Here is a 12,157-nt window from a genome sequence, read left to right on the forward strand (position 1 = left end):
AAACGTATGGGAACAATAGTACTTTATATAGTGCCTGCTATGTACCAAGTACTGTGCTAAGTACTTTACAAATATAACCTGATTTTATCCTTACTGTAACCATGGGAGGCAGATGCTATTATTAATCTTCATTTTACCATTGGGGAAACTGAGGCAACAGAGGTTAAGTGACTTGCCCAGGGTTACATAGCTAGTAAATATCAAAGGCTAGATTTGAGTTCAGGTCTTCCTGACTCCAGGGCAGCTAGGTGGCACAGTGGATAGAGTGCTGGGCCTGGAAGACTTATCTTCCAGACTTCAAATCTGGCCTCAGACACTTATTAGCTGTGTGACCCTGGGGCAAATCACTTAACGCTTTTTGCCTCAATTTCCTCATTTATAAAATGAGCTGGAGAAGGAAATGGCAAACCACTCCAGTATCTTTGCCAAGAAAGCCCCAAATAGGGTCACAAAGAGTCGGACATGACTGAAATGACCAAGCAAATAGCAACAGCAACCTTCCTGACTCCAGGCCCAGTGCTGTACCCATTGTGCCACCTAGCTGCCTACAATGAGGCAGAGGATAGAGTGGAAAGAGGGAAGTCATAAAACCACAGAATGTGAGAGTTGAAACAGACTCTGGCAATCATCAAGTCCAAACCACTCCCGAAAATATATCACCACGATCTAACAGCCCCGGAAGTGCTCATGCCAGCTGCTCTTGAAGACTTTCAAGGAAGGCAGACCTGCAAGCTCTCCTGGAATTAACTGTAAGAGAAGTTTTTATGGAATTATATAACAAGTAGCTGGGTTACACACTGTGTCCACAGACTCTGAGGTTAAGTGACCTGTAGTAGTGGTTGCTTGCTAAACTCCTGAACTCAAGCTACTGTAGCTTCATGCTGTACCTTGCCTATGAGTAGTCCCAGCATTAGAAAGCTAGTTTAGCACCTTTGCCTGGGAGAAACACCCCATCATTCTCTCTTAACTTCTTTTAGATCTCCCTTCTCCTGTCATGCAGCGGGATGGAGATGTGGCTGTGCCTCTGTTCCCAGGGAAGTGTCCCTCTAGCTCCTTAACACACTCACTCCATCCTTAAGGAGTCAGGGTCTCCTATATCTATCCCAGGGTATAAAAAATTAGATTTGCCTGTTAGTACCAGTAATCTTCATAGCACTTCAAGGGTTACAAAGCACTTTTCCCACAATAACCTTGTAAGGTCAGTTTTAGAGGTTAGGTCTACACGCACGGTTTAATAATTTTGGAGGCATAGTTTCAAATTGCTTTCTAGAATGGTTGGACCATGTCACAGCTCCATCAATAGTACATTCGCATGACTGTCCTTCCACTGCCCCTCCAACAAGAGCTTTAGGTAGCTAGCCTTGGCTTTGGAGTCGGGAATACCTGCGTTCATATCTAAGGGAATTGAGGGGATTGGAGCAGGAAGTGGTTAATTATGGGCATTAAGTAAACCACATTGACTCCATCTTGTGACTCAATTCTGGAGCTAGCTCAGTTCCCTTTCTATTCAATTATGGGTCTAGTCCAATTTCTATCTTGTGAGAAAACTATTCAATTGTGGAAATTGGGAGAAAACCTTACGGTATTGTTTGAACCTAGCCCTGTGTGGCTAGGGGATCACCTTCCCTGCTGCTTCGGTCCTTAACTAAGGACCTAGCTTATGCTGATCAGAAACTCATTCAGATCTGAAGAATAATGCAAGGAGTTTTCTCACAATTGTAAGTCTCAAGTAACCCATATGTCTTATCTGAAAATTGGCCCCATACTGATCAATCAGTTATTGTTTCCATGTTCCTTTGATTGCTTACAGACACTTGGGGAAGGGTGGGGAACACCCCCTTTCCTGATTTCAGGGAATTGCGTCTGTTCACTCTCTCCTTCCCAACTTGGAAAATCCCTAATCTTTCCTCCAATTAGAAATCAGATTACCTAATTTTGCATACTAGTTAATTTTTTTCTTTTAATTAATTGGTCTTATTTGATTGTTTTTTAATGTATATGAAGTCTGTCCCCCCCCCTCCCATATTTAGGGTCCAGTGCTAAAGCTGAGGGGGCCTGCTCATGGTTGGTTGAACAATTGACATACATTGCTTAATAAATTGTTATGCTTAGAAGCTCAAACTTTTGTTTTCTCAGTCCTTTCATCTTTCACCTACCACCTATCGGGGACACTGTGACCCTGGGCAAGTCACTTAACCTCTGTTTATCTTGTTTTCTTATCTGTAAAATGGGGACTGGTTCCTGGTACATAGTAAGCACTATACAAATGTTAGCTATGACTATTAAAATTATATAAAATTGGGCTTCATTTTCATATTCTTGTCATTTATATTACTGTAGTCATTGTTTATGTTGTTTTCTTGGTTTTGCTAGGTTTGTTCTACATAGGTCATATAATTCTCAAGTTGCTCTGAATTCCTTATTTTTTTATTTCTTAGGGTGCAATAATACTCCTTTGCATTCATATATATCACAGTTTGTTCACCTATTCCTAATATATGGGCAAGCATTTTGTTTCTAGTTTTCTTTGCTACCACAAAAATGCTGCTATAATTTTTTTTTAGTACATACGGGACTTTTTTTTGTTGTCGCTGTTGTTGACTTCAACCAGCAATGACCTGTCTTTGGTCAAAGGGTATGAACACTTTGTTGCCTTTTTACGCACAATTCCAAATTATTTTTCAGAATGATTGGAGCAATTTGAAGCTCAATCAATGGTGTATTGGTTAGCCTGTCATCTTGCCACCCCTCCAACATTGATTATCTCTATGTTTTTAACTTATTTTTTTTTCCAATTTGCTTGGTGTGAAGTATAAACTCAATTATTTTAATGTGCGTTTCTCTCATAATTAGTGATTTGGGGCAATCTTTCATATGATTGCTCATAATTTTCAATTCTTTTGATAATTGCTTGTCCTTTGACCACAGTCTTGAAGAACATTCCACATGCCTGTTGCCTGTATTATAATTTTGAATTACTTTCCTCGAATGTGCTGGAGCAAGTGAATCTTCCTGTTCTACAAGACCAGGTTCACTCTTAACTGATCAGGGAGGTTGTCATTTACATAGCAAGTTTGGGTTCATCTTGATCACATTCCTACCTAATCATTGGATTCTTAACTTTTCTTCTGGCCCACCCTAAGAGAGATAAGGAACTGAAAAAAGTGGTAAAGACAATGTTTTTGGTGCCTCAAAAATTAGGATCATTTAGCTTGACACACAGGTTATCATTAAAGTCACAAAAAGAAGCTTTTTCCTTTTAGCCTGAGGTCACTGTGTAGGCCCCTTCTGAACCGGCTTTCCACTGTCTCCTTTCCCCTCCCCCCAGGGCCCTTATGTCTGAACTGCTATCTGGTCATACCTCCCCCATCTTATACTGGATCTCTCCCAGCTTCCTGTCAACTGCAAATCTGATGATTAAGCCATCTATGTTTTCATCCAAATCAGTGATAATTTTTAAAGATAAGATGACTGTTGACATAAGGGAGGGGCTGTCTTGTTGTCAGCCTGGCATCTTTTTTGCAGCAGCTCGGACATTCCCCCCCTCCAGCCGACTTTCTCTCAGTGGGTTCTCTAGATATTGAGGGAGAGGCAATGGGAAGGTTGGAAGTTCCCCTCTCCACTTGGCTCATCATCAGCCCACAGATCCTTCAATCCAGTACCAGGTCTTAGGCAATAGAAGGGCCCTGACAGTTTATCTAGTTCCACTCCCTCATTTTACAGAAAGAATTCAATCCTGGAGAGGTTAAATGTTTTGCCATAGGGCACAAAGGCAGTAATTAACAGAGTTGGGCTTGGGCTCAGGTTTTTTGACTTAACATTTAATGCTATAACTGATATCCATTTTGTGCCCATTACTTTCTTCCTCTGCCTCCCCCCACTGCCCTTATTATTTGCCCCACAGCCCTAGGACCATAGTAGTTTGGGAACAGAAAGAGGAATAATAGAGAATTTGTAGTGAAGTCCATGTTTCTTCTCCCTTCACCAATGGGATTGTGTTAGCTAGGTGCTCAAAACAAGATGAGGTAACAGTATCATTTGGGAAAAAAATATAACTCATTGGGCCATTAGCCACTTAGGTCCCCTTGCCAGGCAGTTGGTCCAAATGTTCACCGAAGGCCTACCTACATTCTTTGGCCCCTGCCCGCCACTTCCGCCCTGTTGTCTCTCTCCAACTTTCCTTCCCTGTTCCTTTCTAGAGAGATCCTAAAAATTCTGTAGCTGAAAATTCTGCCTTCTAGTCCTGATCCAAACACAATCCTCTCTTCTCATGCTTAGAGAAATATAACTCCTGACTCCTTGCCAGGTCCCCTTGCCAGGCAGTCAGTCCAAACCTTGCAGGGAGTTGGTTAATGCTTAAAAAACAAAGAAACAAACAAACAAAAATCTATAGGAGGTAGAATCCTGGATTGGAAGCCAAGCTTTTCTTTCCTTCCCTGTTTTTTGCCTTTGAGATCCAAACTTCTCCTGCATAACCATCCAGGGAAATAAGTGACTTAGCAGCTACAGGTGTGGGCTCCTACTATTACTACAGCCTGTCCCAGAGTCTTGGGGCTTTTCCTCTAACCCAAGTTACCTCATGCAGCCTCTAACTCTATGTTCAAAGTTGAGCTGCCTTGGCATTCCCAGAGACTCTTCTGGGGACCAGAGAGTTTATGTGTCTCCTCAGAACTTCACATCTCCCTCTCTTCTGGAACTCAGCCTCTATCTGGGGCTACAGAAGAGCCAGATGCAGCAGCCTTACTGGCAGACACGATGGCTTGAATTTTCTTCTCAGTCGCAGGGATTTTCCTGTTTCTTGACCGTGTAATTGGGCATTCCTTTCTTAAAGGACTTCTCTCTACTGGACCAGGAGCTGCCATGGTAAATGGGGTGACAGATGACCAGACAGACAGAAAGACAGGCAGATAGGCAGGGAAGGTAATAAGAGAAAAGGCATTTCAAAGCACCTACTATGTGCTATGCACTCTGGTAAGAACTTTGCAGATAATATCTCATTTGATCTTTACAACAACACTGGGAGGCAGGTGCTATTATCATCCTCATTTTACAATGGAAGAAACTGAGGCAGACTGTGGTTAAGCGACTTGCCTAGAGTCGTGTGGCTAGTAAGTGTCTGGGGCTTACAGATAGACAGACAGTCAGAGAGGGGCAGATAGGCTGAAAGATTGACGGACAGATAGACTGGTAACAAGCTTGGAAGACAAAAAGCAGCCACTTATCAGTAGACAGGTAGAGGGATGTTCAGAGAGAGAGAGAAGCAGGAAGAAAGATAGGATAGAAGGCACACAGATACATAACCAGGAAGGCAGAAAGACAAGCTTTTAGGCAGGGAAGACATTAGGCAGAGAACGAGCATTTTTAAGTACCTACAATGTGTTAGGCACTGTGCTGAGCACTCTAAGAGAATATCTCATTTGATCCTCACAACAAACTTGGGAGCTAAGTGCTATTATCATCTTCATTTTACAATAAAGGAAACTAAGGCAATAAGTGACTTACCTAGGTAGGAAGACAGATGGAAAGCCTGGCAAACAGGTTGACAGAGAGATGCAGCAGGCAGATTGTTAGGTAGGCAAAGAGGAAGGCCGAGGCAGAGAGAAATCCAGGAAGACAGAGTTGGCAAACTGACTGCTAGGCAGGCAGGCAGATGGGTTACTAGGCAAGCAAACAGGTGGGCAAATTAAAAGGTGATATCTCAGCAGACAAGCAGGCGTACAAATAGGCAGACAGGCAAATTGGAAGACAGGTAGAGAAACTGAAAGGCAGATAACAGTCAGAGAGGGGATGACCACACCAGCTATTCATAGATGGGCAGGCAGGAAGGCAGAAGGATAGGGTGAGAGACACAGACAGGCAGACAAACTGTGGTAGGCAGACAGGCATTAGCCAGACAAATTGACTGGCAGACAATTAGACAGAAGGTAAACAGGTACTCAATCTAGAAGGCAGAGATGGATGCAGTGGGCTTGTACATACAGAAAAAGGGTGATAGGCAGTGAGCCAGGCATGGAGGCAGGTAGACCACCAGGCACTTAAATAGACAGACAGGCAAATAGACAGGCAGGCAGGCAAGCCGGCAGAGACCAATGTATATAGAAAAGCAGAGAGAAACAGGAGGCAAGCAGACAGGTAGGAAGCCAAATGGGAATTTCCATCAGGCATACATATACACAGACTACATCAAGGCAGTCTGGCCAATTGGCAATAGGCCTGACAGATAGGAAGATAAGCAAAAAGATAGGACAAGATGGGCAGGAAGGCAGACAGAGAGACAGGTTGACAAATAGACCTACAGGCAGGAAGATAGGGAGGTGTACACTTAAAAGATAGGCAGATGGATAGAAAGAATCGAAAAGATAGGTAGGCATATGCAGCTAACTGGATAACTGAAGCTGCCCCCTAGGGCAAAACCTGATTTAGGAATAGTGGAGAATTAAGATGTCCCTGTTTACAATGCCCTGTTAGTGAGATTGAGTAGGTTGTCCTATTGTCACGTTCATGGAGACATTCCCATTCTGAGGACATTAATGAGAGCTCTGTCTGATGTATAATGTCAGAATAGCATATTTTTGAGCCCCCAATAATCCACACAAGGGGAGGGTGAAGTGGTGGCAGTGGTACAGGAGATGCATTGCCAGAACATCAGAATGTGAATGTCATACATGGACAAGTGATAAGAAGACAGACAGGTAGTCAAGAAGGTAGACACATGAATGGTTGGGGGTCTGCTGCCTGTCCTAGGGTATTTTAGATGTGAACAGGAAACTATGCTTTTTCCAAAAGAATGAATCTTTCATTCAAATGGTGCAAATTACAGTGCTGTGGATTCCATTTTGAATGGGAAGTGGGCATTGTGATATCTTCCTATTGCTGGACACCTCACCCCTAAGAAGAGGTGTTTTCTATTTGTAAAGCTTTGTCTGAAGAACGTCCCTCTTCCCCAACCTCTGGGAAGCTTCAAAGCATCAGTGGGTCCAGTGAGAGTTGGATGGAATGTACCTATCCTTAAAGAGAGTACTTACTCAGCAGAGTCATAACATGAGGGAAGTTTGTATTTTGTAAAATTCTAGGATGACCAATTTCCCCATTTGTAAAATGGGCATAGTAATATCTTTACCACCTCCTTCATGGAGCTGTTGGGAGAGTCAAAAGAGATCATGTATTGAAAGTGCTTTGTAAGCTGTATTATACAATTATTAGCTATTACATTTTCTTCAGAGGCTTCATGTATCCTCTTTGATGAGAGTACTCTCTCCAAAGGTGCACATCACAGTCCACCTCTCATCCTCTAAAGTTTGTTTTCATGTGTCCCTGTAAACCTTCAATTGAGGCTCTAACCTACGCTCTGGGAGCCTTCCTCTAGTTTAAGTAACGATTTAGACTTGGCACTTTTGCTGTCCATCTGTTAATCTCTTGTTCTTACTGTATGATTGACCCACATCCTTTCCCAACTATGTTTCTCAGATGGTATCTCTTAGGCTACTTCCTAAAAACAAGTCTTTATTGATAATATGCTGCAGCCTTTATTCAGTGCTGACTGGGTGCCCCTCCATTGCCCAATTCTGATTGTTTGGGTGTTGCTCTTCTGGGATTTGCAGTCATGTAGCATCACCAGAAGACTCATGGTATGGAAAAGATGGGTTTTTGTGCCATCAAGTAGCTTGGGATCTGTGAAAATTCTGTCCACCTTCCCAAATGCAATCCAGCCCTCTATCTTCTTTCTGTTCATTTCTGGGCTCACTTGAGTAGTCAGCTTGGAATAGAAGCTTGGAATTGGTGGGTCCCTCAACAAGAAGAAGTTGGGATGAAGGGTAGGTGCAAGGGGGAAAGATAACAAGTTCAATTTGGGGCATATTGAATTTGAGATGTCTATAGGACATTCAGGTAGAGATGTGAGCTTGGGAGAGATAGTGGGTTGATTATATATATGTATTTGTGGATGATCTGCCTAGAGATGATCATTGAACCCATAGGAACTGAAAAGATCAACAAGAAAAAAAAAGCAAAGAAGGAAGCAAAGGGGTCTTGGGATAGAGAACTTAACCCATCTTCAGAGAATGGACATGAATGGAGATAGAGTGAAGGACCTAGTAGTCAGAAGTTTGAATCCCACCTCAGATACTTCATTGTTGTATAATGCTGGGCAAGTCACTTAAGCTCTGTCAGCTTCATTTTTCTCATCTGGAAAATGAGGATAACTAAAGCACCAACTTCATGTGTGAGATTCAAAGGAGAAAATATATGAAAGTGTCTATGTTAATGTCACCTACGAGTATTATTCTGCAAAGGAACCTGAGAAGCAGTGGTCAGACAGGTAGAAGGAGAAGCTGGAGAGATCAGTGTTATGAAAACTCAAGGAAGAGAGAGTAATCAGAGGGAGAGAGGGGTCAACAAGTCTAAAGCTGCAGTGATAAAGAAGGATTTCAGTTCAACAAAAGTGATTGGATTTAATCATCAGAACACTGGTAACTTTGGAGAGAGCGGTTTCTGTGGAATGGCCAGATCAGAAGCCAATTTGTAAGGGGCTGTTAAGAGTGGGAAATGCAGAGACAATAAGGGTAGGACTTTTTTTTCCCTTCCTTTTTCTATGAGTGAAACTATGGCAGGAAAAATGGTATAGGATGATAATTTGAGTGAATGGTGAGGGCAAGTGAAAGATTTTGAAGGCTGAGGGAGACTTGGAGGTGTTCATAGGTAGCGAAGGAGAGACTAGAAATCTCATTTATTCATTCATTCGTTCACTAACCTCATCAACAATGCCTTTGATTTTACACGAATGGGAAAGTAGGCATATATATTGCTAACTGAGAATATTTTCTTATGGCCATTTCGAGGGGGTCATAAAAAGAGAAAAGCAGCTAGGTTGCTCAGCGGATGGAGCTCTGAGCCTGGAGTCAGGAAGTTCTAAATTTGAATCTGGCCTCAGACACTTGCTAGCTGTGTGACCCTGGGTAAGTCATGTAACCTCTGTTTGCCTTAATCTATTAGGGAAGGAAATGGCAAACCACTCCAACATCTTTGCTAAGAAAACTATATATGGGATCACAAAGAGTCAGGCACAACTGAACAACAGAAAAAGAAAGGGAGAAGGAGAGAATAAGAGCAGAAGTAGAAGTGATCAGCTTTGATAACTCTTAGAAGCTGGGCAAAGGAGGAGATACTGGGGGAATAACAGAGATAACGAGAGGGTTTTGAGGTTTAAACTGTAGAAAAGAGGAAGTTACTAAGTATCTTCTCGGTAAAGTAAGTGTATCTTCTGAGGATAGTAAGGTGGGTGGAATAAGGAGGCTCATAGAAAATTGAATCACTCCTCTGAGGAGTTTTTTTTTCTCTTCCTGGGCTGATACAGTGACCTAATCTCACACTAGCTGCTCAGGAATATTTTCTGGGAGTGAGGAGGTGGGAAAGGGATGGTTATCACTATAGCCATGTGGCTACAATTAAAACTTCCCATCAAGATCCTAATGATAACCCTGATATGGGGGGGGATATGCTCCTACTACTCTAAATTATTTAATCTCCTGAGCTCTCATTAGTGTGCTTCTCATTTAGACAAATTCAATTACCATAACATTATTGATTTATATTAAATAATTACTAAATGATGAGGCAAAGACAAGAATATTCATAATATTTGCTTATTAGAAGGCAAAACAGAAATAATCATAACATTTATGCAGTAGAAGACGAAAGAAGGAAAACTCAAAATATAACAGCTCACTTGGGCAGGTAGGTGGCACAGTGGATGCAGACCTGGACCTGGAGTGAGGAAGACCTGAGTTCAAACCCAGCTTCAGACACTTATGTGACTCTGGGCAAGTCATTTAACCATGTTTGCCTCAGTTTTCTCATCTGTAAAATAATTTAGAAAAGGAAATGGCAAACCACTCCAGTATCTTTGCCAAGAAAATCCCCAATGGGGTCACAAAGAGTGGACATGACTGTGAATGACTGAACAACAACAGTTCACTCATAAATCTGGGTAACACTCTTCCATCACTTCACTCAGTGTCTATGGGGCATGTGTTTACAGAAACACAGCAAGACACATGAATAGGGAAACCCATGCGCCTAGGGCAACTCATGACTCTGGATGGCAGGCCTTAATGTCCTGGGTCTCTTTAGAGCACAGTTTGTATCACATGTTATGACTGGGCCAAGCCATTTCTCGGCTCTCTGGACTTTTCTGTTCCTGATAACTCCCTTCCTGGCCAAAGCTGCTACTCCCCTACCCTAGGGCTGATGAAGCAGTGATAATTTTTTTTTTTTTAAAGCACACAATCACTGTTGGCTGGGTGCTGAGAGAATGTTATTTTTTCAAATGAGAAGCAATTTAGTTAAGTCAGAGAACTGCCAAGCTCCTCAGATCTTCTCTGGGGCTCTGAGAAGCTGCTTCTTCTCAAATTATAGTTAGTGATAGAGCCATGAAGCCTTTCCCCAGCCAGATTTTCAAATACCATGGGATTCTGCTTTGTTCAGTCAGCTCTTGTGTGCTTTTTTCTCCTAGTTCTGTTCACTTCATTGTGTATTAATTCATGTAAGTCTTCAAGGAATTTGAATTTGTCCCTTTCCTCATTTCTTGTGCTACAATAATACTCCTTCACATTCACATAGCATAACTTATTTAGCATTTTCTCAATTAATGAGTACCCACTTTGATTCTGTTAGTGATTTCAAACATTAAAAAAAATCATGGCTGTTAGTAGCTTATATTTTTTTCTTTTGAAAATTACCTGTTCATATTATATGATCACTTATTTAATGGGCTATGGTTCATATTCTTCATAAAATTATTTTTTATGATTACTGCTTATGGTTTAAATACTTCATTCTTTTTTTTTTTTAAAAGGAGACTAGTTTATTTATCAGTTGAATGGGATATTTTCAAGCTTTCAATTTTGGTAATCTCTTCTTGATCTCAGAATTTTTATTTTTGTGTTTATTGTTTTTTTTTCTTTTGTGGCTTTTCTAATGTTTTGAATTGTATACCCAATTCACTGACACATTCAATCTCAATTTGTTTATGTAAGTGTCCAGAGATATAAAATTTCCCCTAATGACTGCTCTAGCTACGTCCAAAATACTTTGCTATGTTATAATGACATTTTAATTGTCTTTGATTAATTTATCTATGCTTCCTATGATTTATTCTTGACCCACCAAATCTTTAGGATTAAATTAGTCCCCACTTAAATGTGAGACCCTTTATTCAAGGCCTTTAACTGGTTATAATTTTTATTGCATTGTGGTCAGTAAAGGATATATTTAATATTTCTGTTTTTCTGCACTTGTTTATGAACATTCTGTCAAACTGCATTGGCTGTCTGGGCAGAAGTGACACCACATTAGTACCATAACATTGCAGGCACAGAATATTTCTCTAGAAAGCAGAAATCATGCCGGAGAAAATTAAGATGGTGAAAAAAGTTGGACTAGATCAAGTACATAATGGAGGTCTGTGGTGGAAGAAACTCAGTTTTGAGGCCAATTAGAAACTGATTCTCTAGGTATCTGAAGGAGATAAGGATAACAAGAGAATGGGAAATGAAAATGCATTTATTAAATACTCTGGAGTAAGCGCTGTACTAAGTGGTGGAGATACAAATAGAAAAGCAAAACAGCCCTTGTTCTCAAGAAGCAGGCAATAATTTGCAGGGAACAGGCAGACTTCGGAAGTGATATTCCATGGCTGTACACATCTTTACATGATCCCACTCTTCTTATTGTTTGTTGGCCATGAACAAAACCCATTCCATTTGGTAGGACACCATGACACCTGATTGGCTCTTTTCCAATAAGGTTTCTCTAGTGAAAAATCTTTATATGAGATTGCTTAAAGTATTTAACCAAAGATATCTTTGGTCACCCATTCTTTGATTATTAATAACAATTGGGACATAAATTGAGTTTTGTGCTTCAGCACATCATGGAGTAGATCCAGTGCAGAGACCAAGTCATCTATAGAGGGTGAGGTCTTCGAGATGCTGCAGATGCAGAAGGCATTGTGCTGATTGCTTCCAGTCCAGGACCACTGCAAAGGCCCCTAAAATGATTCAGAGTCATTATAAAGAGTTTGGCCTACTCATCCATTCAGGGCAAAATACATGCAAAAAAGTGGATCAAGAATGCCTTTTGTCCAGAGGGCATGATGTGC

Source organism: Phascolarctos cinereus, unplaced genomic scaffold (assembly GCF_003287225.1).
Source record: "Phascolarctos cinereus isolate Bilbo 61053 unplaced genomic scaffold, phaCin_HiC Scaffold_4;HRSCAF=312, whole genome shotgun sequence".
Lineage (NCBI taxonomy): Eukaryota > Metazoa > Chordata > Mammalia > Diprotodontia > Phascolarctidae > Phascolarctos > Phascolarctos cinereus.